Here is a 10,021-nt window from a genome sequence, read left to right as displayed (position 1 = left end):
TACCAGAAATCCCCCATGACTGTACTCCTCTAAGTCTCATGGGAACATCGTTCTTTAGCACTTTTATATAGAGTTTGCTGATTAAAAGCAACCAAAAAATGGTAATTCTAAATCACAGCTTGGAAATCTCCAAGTTTGGATCCTTTTTCCTGTATTAATTTCTGCTCAGGCCAAGTGGAGTGTAGCACAAGGGAACATAAGCTGAAATCTATAAATAAGATTGGGTTTTGCATAATGAGGCAATTTTCTGTAGTACTGAACTATTTTGCTTAAAACTTTTATCACCTTCAGGTAGGTTACTTATCTATAAAATTCTGCCTGCATTGTTTCGTATTATGAGGCCTTGAGTAGTGACTTGGCATGGAAAATTCAAGCAGAGAGGAAGAGATGGGAACCCCTACTCAGGGTCATGTTGCACCAATAGATAGCTCTATGTCCTTTCAGACAGGAGAAGGAGCTGTAACATTTATAGCCTGCTTGGTCATGTTGAAGTTGGCTGAAGTTTCTCCTGATATTTCTTCTGTACTTAGGTTTTCTGTTGTTGGAGAAGACACACACTCATTTTATTGCAGAGAGGAAGGTTTCCTTCTGGAGTTCCATGAACTGGGTTTATCCTGAGACAAGAGCAACTCTTGGAGTCAGCTATTGGTGAGAGAGTCTGCTGACCACTTGATATATTGGCAGCATTCCTCTGATGGACATAATGAAAGTAGCTTTCCAGTATAGTATTAAAGAAGCCCACCCTGTTCTCATTCTGGAAATACTGGTCATGAACTCTTGCAGGATGTTAGTAAATGGAGGCTAGTAATGGTTACAGGGGTTTTTGCCTTCTCTAGTATACTTACCAATTGAAGTTTACTTGGTAAATACACAATAAAATAATTTTTTTAGAACTGAGTTTCTTGAAAGCATCTGGCTGTCCTACATCTAGAAGTGGGTTAAGAAGAGTTACAAGCTACAAGGAGTTAGTATATGGTAACTACTAATACATTTATTAGTGCATGTTGAGGTGCAAAGGGAAGGAGTTGTGGATTGTGGACCTCACTACATACTCCTACTGGACCAGGTGTTTAAAATTAAAGGAATTATTTGTATTTAATTCAGAGTGAAGGAAACCAGTCTAAAGTATGCCATAGTATTCACAGCTGGGTAACTAACCCAATTGGTCTCAGAGCAGGAGTTTGAAGATGTGATGTTCAAAATGGTTTCCTTTGCTTTGAAGATAATCTGGGTACCAATATTACCATTGGTAACAGATACTTTATGATGAGTTTATTCACAAACACTTAGAAAAACACTTGAAGAAGGCCGACAGGCAGAATGCATGACATGCACATTTTTAAGTCTCTGCAGGACTAAATGCCCAATAGTTTATTCTGTTGGAAAGATAAATAATTCTTTTTATACTGGATAGACAGCAGCTTTATGGTGTCTGCTCAGCTGTATTTACTTATAAGTGTCTGCAGTAATTATTATCTATCCAGGTTTCTGCATAGTTGGGAGCATTTGTTTTTAGCTATATAGTGAGCATTTAGCTATGAGTGAGCATTCATTCTTCATCTTTGATCATTCTTTTAATAGCTGTTTGAAGCTCAATTTATTGAACTAAATCTCTTACAGAATCTTCTCTGTATTACATTTCTCATTCCTACAAAGTTGTACCTGATTTTATTTCTTTAGAATGAAGAATTGATCTTAATGTGTCTCTTTAAAAGAGATCTTCTATGTATTTCTTTCCTCTTTTTATGCTTTCAGCATTCCTTTAAACCAGTAATCAAGTCAGTACACTTTATCACTGCTCTCAAGGGACACAATATAGGATTGTTTTCACTATTGGAAAGCATAGCATATAACACAAGACTGTCTGCACTGCAAATATGCATGCTTTTTTCAGTGAGATCCTGGTGCAGGTTTACATTTCAACCTCAAATTTCAGCCTGTAAAGGCTTTTTGTTTGGTTGGGTTTTTTTAAAAATCAGTTTCTGCACCAACACATATCTCTAGGTAATTGGAGGTGATTAGGAGGTGGAATTTTAAAACTCAGGTTATGTCACTGTTTAGCTTGGAGAAGGGAAGGCTCAGGAGAAATTTTATCCATGTGTATAGGATGGAAAGAAGTGAAAGAGATTTGGCTAGGCCTAATTCAGTTGTGTCCAGTGAGACGGAAAGAGGAAATGGCCAGAAATTGAAAATCAGGAAGTTCTATTTGGAAGTTTTTGTTTAGTTGTTTTCTTTCTCTAATGGCAATTGAACTCTAGAACAGATTGCTCTAAGAGGGATGTGGAGTTTCCATCACTGGAAATATTTAAAACCAGATGGCTCAGCCCTGGGCAACCAGTTGTAGGTGACCCTGCCCTGAGCAGGATGAGCGGACTAGACAACAGGTGTCGTCCAACTTTTACCACTCTGTAATTCTGTGGAAATAAATTACTGCTCACCTTGTCGATCAGGCACTATGTGTAGGAGGAAACCATGTGCAAAGATTTGGGTAAATAGTGGGTGTTGACCTGGACCTTCTCTCTTCTGATCTTTCCGTGGCTGTCCATGTTTATGCAATTATTCAGCATAAATTTTACTTAATATGCTGCTGCAAATGGCGTACAGTACATCTCCCTTTCTTGACAGAGCACTGACACCAAGAATACAGTTAAGACTATACACTGAATTTCTCTGTCTCCAGTTTTATCTCAAAGTATGTTTGTGTCTGAGCTTCTTATCAATACTGTACTTCCTTATGTATGACCTTTGACAGGCCCAGATGTCTTCCCCGTTTCAGAAGCCAGCATTAAGCAGTGGTGACTTGGTCCCTGTTGTCCGTATAGGAGTGTTGGTTTGTTCTGCATACAAGCATAGACAGCAAATGCAAAGATTTCCTGAAACTCCCAGTGGTAACTGCCCGAGTAGGATACCTCTCTTTCTGAAGGTATGTAGTGATTAATGATCCCCTCTAATCCAGTTATGGCTAAGAAGCTCATGTCAAATATTTTAATGTTGTTTCAATAAAGCAGATATACCTTCTCTCTGGAAAATCCTGATATCAAATACATAGACAGAACTTGCTGTAAAAAGCTTTTCAAGTTGATAATGAAGGCAAAGAAGAATGGGGAAAACAGCAATGCCTGCTTCTTGGAGAAATTATCCAGTAGCATAAAGATAAAATTGAGGTGGAGTTAAGAGTAAGATTCTTTGGTAGGATAATAAGATTTAGGTTTGTAACTGTTTACACAAGAGATATGCACTTAGATGCCTTTATTTTATAACTTTAAAATAAATAACACGGTATAATTTTACGTTGTTTCTTAATGACATATTATTTATTTGGAATGGGCTATTTTCATTATTATATGTTGTTCTTATTTGGAACTGAATATTGAAAAAACTCAACTTACATATTTAAGGTTTCAATAAAGTAGGCTCCCACAGGGATTTTTTAAAGTAGTTAATGGGTTTGATTCCTCAATCCTAGTAGTAATTTTAATTGAGTTTTGTTATAGATTTATCAGGTACGTAGATATTTTGATGATTCTTGTACTTTTAAAGGCACTAACCTGTCTTTTGAAAATGTTCCACCAGATTTCATTACAATACAACTCTAAATAAAGCATTTGCTTGGACTGGGCAGTACAGAATTTCTGAAGCGTGCTGCTTTTCCCTCTTGTAAGCATATTGTTATGCTGACCATGAGCTGAATTAGAACACAGCCAGCCTGGCATTCAGGAGGTACTAAACAAAATCAACATAATGACTATGTGTTTGGACAACTGCTGTCTCTGGAAATACACCTTTTCTGAAAATGTCATATGTGCACAAAGAATTATGGCTTAAATAACTATATTTTTGTTGCAAGGCATTTGATTTAATCTGTGCATGAATGGAAGGAGCTGCACTGAAGTTTCAATATCAAATGTGATATTGCCATTTTACCTTCCATTTTGAAAGATGTCTAGGAAAGGGCAGGATGGACTGAAGCACCTTCCTGAGTACAATTTTAGTTCAATACTGTAAGGAAACGTTTGGGAAGACATAGTCAAGTCACCAATAAGCAAGCTTTAACTAAGTGAACTAAGTGAATTGTGCATCTTCCAACTGTAAACAGAAATGTCTTTACAGGAGAGGGTAGATTATTTACATGATCTAAAAGTTACCAATTTGAAAAATATTAGCTAGAGGGATTAAACTAATGCAAAGCATGTGGCTCCATTGGTTAGGTAATATATTAAATATGAGATAAAGCATCTCTGGGCTAGACATGCTCTTACTAAAATTCATGACTAAAATCATTACTGACAGCCCAGCAGGGAACAGATTGAAATAGGAGTCTGCTGTCAGGTGTGTGTATGTGTTCAGAGACAGGGGTGAGTCCAGAGCATTTGGTTGCTGTGTGTAGAGGAAAGGGTGTGCATGGGAAGCCTGTAGCAGTCAGGTGAAGGATCCTTAGAGTCTTTTTTTCACCACCTTCATCCATTCTACCCTCAGGCTTTCCAGCCTTCGGGATCCTCCTTGGCTCTTGCCAGTCTTCCCTCTTGAGAAAGTACACCCTGGTTCCCCCAAAATCCTTCTGTTTAGATGGTTTTGGGTGTCTCTGAGCTGCACATCCTGTGCTTCAGCTCAGGCACGATAGCCACAGCAGCAGCCTCCCCTGTCAGTGCTGACAGCTCAGCCTCACAGATCCTGCAAGGGGTCTTTGTTTCTCGCTCATGTCCTTTAAAGGTACTTTCAAGTTTAGGTGAAGAATATGGTTGCTAAAGCAGACTTCAGAAATATTCAATAGAGAACCAGAGACGTGTCTTACTTAATGAAAGAACATTGACTAAACCATAGATGTCTCATATGTAGTAGTTTCATCCCTTTTGGAGTCTGCGGAGAGAGAAACCCCTCTGAAGAAAAATTCAGTCCTGAAATTTAATGTGTCTGCCACTGCTTGTTCAAAATAGTATTGATACTTTCAATTTTCCTCTTTCATCCAGTGATTGTATCTTTAATTCTTTCTTTCCTATAGGTCTTAGTTTATTGTAAGTTATTGTAAGTGTTCTGTAATGCTTAATAAGTGATAACATGGGAAATAGATACTTTGTGTCCTTCTGAGCTGGTTATCCCAGTCCTTTTGAACTGCTTCAAAAGGAAAACTGGGCTGGGTAGTCAAGCTGGCTTTCCCCAGGCATTCATGCAGACACTTCTGCATCCTTCAGAACATAACTCATTTTTGTAAGCAGAAGAAATATTAATTATTTTTAAAGAATCATAATAGTATCTGATTAACTTTTTTTGGCTTGGTCTCAGCCAGGAGGAGAAAGCTGGATAGACTTTTAAGTGTTCTCTTTTGGATTTTTTTTAGTTCTCCTTGTTTCAATTTTGTGTCTAGGGCTTAACTGTGTTTTTCTTTTACTTTTTTTTTTTTATGTTTTTCCCTTGGCACTTCTTTTCTTTCCTTTTTTTTTTTCTTTTTCTTTGCTTGGCAGTCTTCAGCAATATTTGAAGGAGTGGGACCGTGGCATACTGAAAGCTTGAAAGCTATCATGCTTGGGAAGGTTACAGAATTTCATTAGGGAAAGTCAAGGGAATTTTTAGCTACATCCAATACTTTAAAATAAATGTACTCAGTTCCAGTCTACAGAAATAGGATATTTAATTTCAAACCATTTTTGAGGTAAGCAGTTTCAAAATCCTTTAATGTTGCAGTTATTGTTTCCTGTGGAGAGTAGAACAGGTATGGTATATAATCTGTTTGGCAGAAGAGGATAAATCATCAGGATGAGAGAAAGCATGTAAATGGTGTACAGGCTGAAGCTGAAGTCTAGAGGGATGCAATGTTGACATCAGTGACAGAAGATTCAGAAGAGGCTGACAACATTTCCGTGGAGCTTTTACTGCTAAATTTTCATTATTAGTTACTACTTCATAACAGTTTTTGATGGTGTTGTGTACTGTTAATTCAAAGATAACTCCTTATTGTTTAGATCTGATGCAGATTCTTCATTATGTGTAGCATCAACAGAAATTGAGTAAATTATAAATTAATACAAATAAATTTGTGAATTTATAATTTATAAAGATGCTTCCCTTTGTGCTATATAAATATTAGAATGGAAGAAGTGTTTGCAGCATGACTTTCAGATGAGAACCTAATGGAAGGAAAGCCTCTCCCTTGAGTAAATGGGTAATTTTTTCCTTCAAATAAGCACCCACTTATTTCATTGTCCTCTGGGAAAAAAAGAAAAATAAAAAATTGGAATAGGAAAATGTTTATAGTACTGTAGATACAATCAAGGAGGTCATTTGTAGTTAGAGCAGCCTTATGTTCCTTACTTCACTGTCACTTCCAGGAAGACATTCTGAAAAGTTTCTGCTGCAGCTAACAGAATGGAATTTGTAGCATTTCCAAATGGGTTTGGAATATGGGTCTAAACCTATATTTATGACTAAAGATGTCTTCTGATTACAGTAGTATAAAAATATAAAGTACTAATAGTCATGTTATTCGTGTTTGTTTTTTATAAAAACCAGGGAAGCTCAATGCTTTGTGTTTACAAAAATCCCACAACAACAACAAAACCAAACAAAAACCAAACCAACCAGCCTGAAGAAAAGAGTATAAGTCATATATAGCCAACATCAGTTTAAAAATTAAAAATTTCCAGTTCCCTTTTTCTCGAACATTAATGTATTCTGTCATGAGGTGCTTATTAGGAAAGGTTAGAATGAGAACAGAATGTAATAAAGCTTTGAATTTAGCCTGACTTTGAGTAGAAGGTTGGACTAGATTGCCTGCAGTGGTCCCTTCCTATTTACATCCATCTGTGCTTTTACACAGAGAAGGAGGGGTAAAGTGAGGGTAAATCACTGCTCTCATGAGTGAGACCTCTTCTGTTACCTCTCAGAATGTTTGTATAGTGTGGTTTCCTAGAGGATGTATCTGAAGGCATTTCTGCTACAGAACTGTAAAGTTAAGTAAGTTATGTATACTTACACACTGCTAACAGTATTTTTAGGGGAAATATACATTGTCAATATTGGGATTGAATGTTTAGATAATAGCTCATTTGCTCACTGAAAATTTGTAGCAGAAGATGGCTGACCTCTTCAATATCTGCTTGGGTAACCAATTGTTGCTCTCTAAAAGAAATTTTAGTCACCCTGTCAGGAAGGAAAACTAATCTCTTTGATTTAGGCAGCCGGTCACGCAAGGGGCACACAGGCAACAACACAGTTCAAATGTACTTTCTGAAAAGAGCCCCATGTAGTGAAATAATTTGGGATCAGCTTTTGGATGTTTCATAAGCAAAACCAAGGTTTAACTTCACCAAATAAATGCTTCACAATGAATAATGCACCCAGCTGTAGCAGTAAATGCCATTTGCTCAACTGCTTAACTATTCATCCTTCTGACCAAGGTTTATGGTGGTGTGAAATGCAGCTTAACTTTGCAAATATGGAATGTATAGTAAAATTATCCCCTTCTGTGAAATTAGAAGGAATAAGCTTCTGATGGGTGTTTATGTACTGTGCTGACAGATTATAAAAGATTAAAAGGAAATTTTAATGAAGCGAAAAGCAGCCCTTGCAGCTTCTAACCCTCATGATTAGAGGAGCAGAAGCTAGGGGATTTAGGAGGATTTAGCAAGATGAGGTAGATGGGGCAGGGAGATTATGACCTGCAATTGGAACCAGTTGCTTGTCTAACTCATGTTTCCTTAGATAATGCATTTAGGGCTCCAGTTCTTTCAGCAAAATTGGGGGTGAAATAGGTAGAAGAAACATCATCTTGAAGTGGTTTGAGGCTTATTTTCACCAATCAAGTAACAAAACACAAAAGGCAAATATAGAGTAAAAACAGTGTGTCAAACAAACACAGAAAAATGCAGCATTTATGTTTCTGTAAAGGGAATATTGCAAGTCACAGGGCAATGCACTTGTTTTGCATACTTTTTGTGACAAAATCACCAAAAAGAGGTGTAAGACAATGCTTGGGATTATAACCTGAACTCTTCATTGTGTTTTTAGTATGTTGTCACAATAAAGAAACTTGGTGTGCAATATGGTCATATATTGTATAAATTATTGAAAAGGAAACATTTGGTTTAGACAGTAGTTATGCAGAATATGTATTACAGAATACTGAAAGCATTTGAAGAATCTAAAAGTTATTGGTGAACTGCGTTTATAGTTACTAATGAATAAAAGTCATTTGTAAAAAGCTTAGTCATTAGAAAATCTTAAAGTATTGCTGCCATGATGCAATTTTTACAAAACTGCTGAAGGATCACAAAGGATGAGTATAGAGCAATTATTTTGCTCCCTGTTGTTATATGGATTATGCCATTCATTATCCATCTCAAGTTCTAGGCAAATGTCACTTTTGCAGATAGGCTTATTTTCTATCCTTGTAAAAGGCCTACCACAGCAATGCCCCAAAATAACCGGCCTTCCTCTGTTGTCAGTGGAGCTTCCCATTTTGCTGCAGTCACAAGCTGTCTTGGGCTAAGGGCTCTGTGGGGTAATTTTGGACATTGTGCTTACTATTTTCCATTTAAATTCTCCATATTTTCCTGGAAACAGGATAGATGAAATTAATTTTTATATTATGCACTCAATAAAATAAAATTTCAGACTGTGTACTTGCACTTTCTTTTTTGAATTATTGCTGCTATTTTTTTAGGAGTTGTCTCATGTAATTCTCTGTCTCAATATAATCTATTCTTCAAACCCTAAACAAGAAAAAATATCTATAAAAGAGAGTTTAGAGGTTCACTTAGGTTTTTCCATTTGCAACAATCAATACAAGCTATCTTAAAAAGCAAAGCATTAGAATTGAAGCAGATGGATTGTTTCATTCAGGCATGTGGAATGAGTAGTAGGAATTGGTTCGGACATCTATAAATGCTCCTCTTGACCTCAGAGTTGTTAGATACATGTGGTTTTAGGCATCTTTAGATACCTAGGTGTATGTCATTAGAACCCTGAATTCTCAGCTTAGTTGATAATTATGCCACTGGAGTATCAGCCATTCAAGTAGTACAGAGGTAGTTAAGGACTGAAGTCCATGCAGGCCACTTGAGAGCCATAACTAAAAGCAGAGACTTGGAGGCCACCCTCAGCAATTCTCATATTCATAGGCATTCCCTGGTCTGTTGTGCATGTGAAGACAACCCTGGAGTGATGCAATAAAATAGAAGTGGCCTTTTCTGAGGCAAAAAGATGAACTAGGCTTTGCATTACTTTTCTCATGGCTAAGGAGTTTTCCAAGAATGCAGAAGGCATTCCTGAGAATTGTGCTGACCTGGATTTGCAGAAGAGTTTTAAATCTCTGTTTTCCAGAATCTGGAGAGGTTCTTAACCATTGGAACATTGATTTTGAGTTTTGCCCAGTTAAAGAGGAACTTGAGTGATATCTTTTGGGAAAAAATCAAGCAGTGTCAAGAAGGCTCACCTTGAATAGATACTCAAAGCACCAGTTTGGAGTAAGTATATCAGATATTGAAATGAAGAGTGCCTTGCTGTGGTCTAATTAGGGCACTACTCTCCAAGTGGATAGATAATTGTAATGACTTCACTTCTTATTTTAGGAAGGTGAGTACCTAATTTTCAGGATTGAAGAGACTGATTAAGACAGATGATATAATGGAGGGATCTCCTTGTTATCATCTTCGTAAGTAACACCATCCCACACCTTTCCTAATTGCTTCACTCCTGGCTAGTGCAGATGACTTCAAGTTATCTGGGCTCAGATTCTTTGTTTTGCTGAAGTTAGATGGAAGCTGTACATCTGACCACACCTTTTGAATTTGAAGCTTAGTAATCAACTAAAAAATCTCCTCTGTTCCAACTTTCATGAAAACTGAGAATCTTGATTTTAGAACCTGATTCAACTGTGTTGTGTTTCCTGAGACCATCTCTAGTGTAAATTCCAAATAATGAATATTAAACTATTCCTTAGATCTGCAGAGTATTAAACATGCAATTGTTAAATCTGGTTTTGCAAGATTGAAAGAGTCAAGAAAAATGTGCTTAGTTCTGGAGGCAG

At 37.0% G+C, this 10,021-nt stretch overlaps 1 long non-coding RNA gene across 1 annotated transcript; it reads left to right on the top strand.

The window, feature by feature from the left end:
* The first annotated feature begins 332 nt into the window (after positions 1 to 332).
* On the top strand, positions 333 to 9,818 carry LOC121346615. Its single transcript, XR_005954094.1, has 4 exons — positions 333 to 648; positions 2,753 to 2,923; positions 9,316 to 9,458; positions 9,564 to 9,818. It is a non-coding gene; the product is annotated as an uncharacterized LOC121346615 (long non-coding RNA).
* The last annotated feature ends 203 nt before the right edge of the window (positions 9,819 to 10,021 follow it).

Source organism: Onychostruthus taczanowskii, unplaced genomic scaffold (assembly GCF_017590055.1).
Source record: "Onychostruthus taczanowskii isolate IOZ18803 unplaced genomic scaffold, ASM1759005v1 scaffold83, whole genome shotgun sequence".
Taxonomy (NCBI): domain Eukaryota; kingdom Metazoa; phylum Chordata; class Aves; order Passeriformes; family Passeridae; genus Onychostruthus; species Onychostruthus taczanowskii.
This window is presented reverse-complemented; position numbering and strand designations above follow the sequence as displayed.